The sequence below is a fragment of the Rosa chinensis genome, chromosome 6, assembly GCF_002994745.2.
Source record: "Rosa chinensis cultivar Old Blush chromosome 6, RchiOBHm-V2, whole genome shotgun sequence".
Classification (NCBI taxonomy): Eukaryota; Viridiplantae; Streptophyta; class Magnoliopsida; order Rosales; family Rosaceae; genus Rosa; species Rosa chinensis.
Window position 1 is genome coordinate 17,453,245 of NC_037093.1, and position 2,269 is coordinate 17,455,513.

Sequence of the window (2,269 nt, forward strand, 5' to 3'; positions counted from 1 at the left end):
AAGAGCTCTTTGAACTTCACTTTTATGTTGTTTGAAGTTGGTCGAACTAACATATCAATCACCTACTTCTGTTGTCTGAGAGCTCTTTGAACTCTACTTTTCTGTTGTTTGAAGTATGTAGAAACAACATATCAACCACCTATATATTTATCTGTTGCCTTTCAACCATTTCAACATCATTCATTTACAATAAAAAAAAAGTCCTGGTATGAACAAAAAATGTCATTGAAAAGAAACGAGGACATATACTGAAATCTGTTACTCATAATAGTTAACTAAGCTACAATTAAAACCAACTAAATAATTCCTTATTACACGTTGATATTCTATGTGATCTTAGATGACTATAGAGGCACAAAACTTGGTTTCATCATCTCCAATATCTTCATCCACTACCTGACAGATATAACAAAATGCCAAACATTTAACAGAAATTAGAGGCCCAACTTAATAACACATCTCAAATCTGCTACAATACAACACTGGAAAAAAAAATAGAATGCAAAAGCTTTGACTCACCTTTGATACAGTTTGAAGAAACATGACAGGGAACAATTACCTGCATCGAAAGGATTTTCAAAACTAAAAACAATAAGAGATAATGATTGTAAAATTTGAAGTAAAATGCAGTTATTCACAGAGAAAAGTTTCTTAGTTAGCATGTATGGTATGTTTAAGGCTTAGCTTACTGCACTACAAGTTGTCAGTGATAAGACCTGCATAATAGATATACCACACACACATAATGAATCAGATACACATATAATGATGCTCACATTTAACCCAGAGCTTTGTACTCCATGACTGAAGGACTCTGGATATTATAAATAAAATATATCAGCAATTATTCAGAACTGTCTAGCTAGTGCATAGAAATGAACTGTCTAGCTTAAGAGAAATCAAACAAAGTTGGATACAAGCACTGACATCAGCAAATGAAAACCATTTATTAACATGGACAAGCACTAAGCACTAAGCTTAACATCAGTAAATGATCAATTGCTAATCTTCATATATTCAACATATGCTTGCTTATTATTCTGTACTTAAATGATCAACAGAAGTGTTGCAATACCTTTTCTTAGAATTCTCAAACACAATAAAATCATGATCACTATAATTAGTGCATTGTTAGCTTAAGAAACTTTTATGTTAAACATAGGAGATAATCATCTACATGCAGGTCAAGGAAACATACTCCTAATTTATGCAAAACTTGGTTAAATACATAGAAGTTGATGAAGAGTAATACCTAATAAAGCTTTTAAATGGCCACATCACACTGCTGCTGGATATTTGAAACTCTGATTAGCTGCTGAGAAACAGTAGGAAAATTGAAGAAAATTAGACGTGCATTCAAAAGAGTCTGTGACCTCACAAAGGTCATCAACTCTGATTAAAAAAAATTCCATTTTTATTTTCATTTGTGGGAAGTGTTTGCCCTCAATTTGCTTAAATTCTTCATAGTTCTAAGTTCTAACTTCTAATGAACATTAGAAAGTAAAAATCAATCTCCCATGACTAATCGATCTAATCAAGAGAGCATACACATATTGCTAAAAGTGAAAATAAATTCGTAAGGTATTAGATAAGGAAGCATCAATATTGATAATCAATATTCATTACACACATACAGTGTAAAGAAAATGAACTATAGAATTTAAGCTATGAAGTATAGAGTTTAAGCTCAAAAGCATAATGGTGGCATAGTTTCAAAAGCCACGGTCAATTAGTAATGTGCAGACAAATCACTGTATTGCAAAGAGGAAGGGTAAAATACCTCTCCACCATCATCAAGAACAAAAAACTCGCCATGTTCAAAGGGAGACATGGTAGTAGCAGCTGTATTCAACTAGAAACCTGCAGATTATTGGCAAATAGAGTAAGGAATAAACTGAAAGCAAGAGTCTAGTTCTTGATATCATCTATTTGGACCAAAATTAACAAACTTTAATTGAAGAAATAGTAAACTCCTCCTCGCTTTATTAATAAAGATATTGTAAGAGACAGATATAACTACCTTGATTCCGAATTACATTGCATGAGAGAACCCTTATCACAGCACTGGTCTTCATACGCATCCTATCCTACACAGATATATAAAAAGAAAATGATTGAGAAAAGTTAAATCTGCATGGCAGTATGCAAGCAGCAATACTTCTGCAATTGTTATCATCACCATGCTTGATAACAATTGCGGCAATACCAATAAAACTTAACATCGCACACTAGAGAATAAAACCAGAAGCAAAAGAACAAAAGAGAAAGA

The 2,269-nt window shown here is 32.5% G+C and overlaps 1 long non-coding RNA gene across 1 annotated transcript; it reads right to left on the reverse strand.

Annotated features, from left to right (window-relative positions):
• Positions 1-316: 316 nt before the first annotated feature.
• LOC112168979 lies at positions 317-1,835 on the reverse strand. The gene is made up of 4 exons (XR_005801457.1): positions 1,781-1,835; positions 777-814; positions 520-559; positions 317-396 (listed from the first exon to the last, which is right to left on the reverse strand). It is a non-coding gene; the product is annotated as an uncharacterized LOC112168979 (long non-coding RNA).
• Positions 1,836-2,269: the final 434 nt, after the last annotated feature.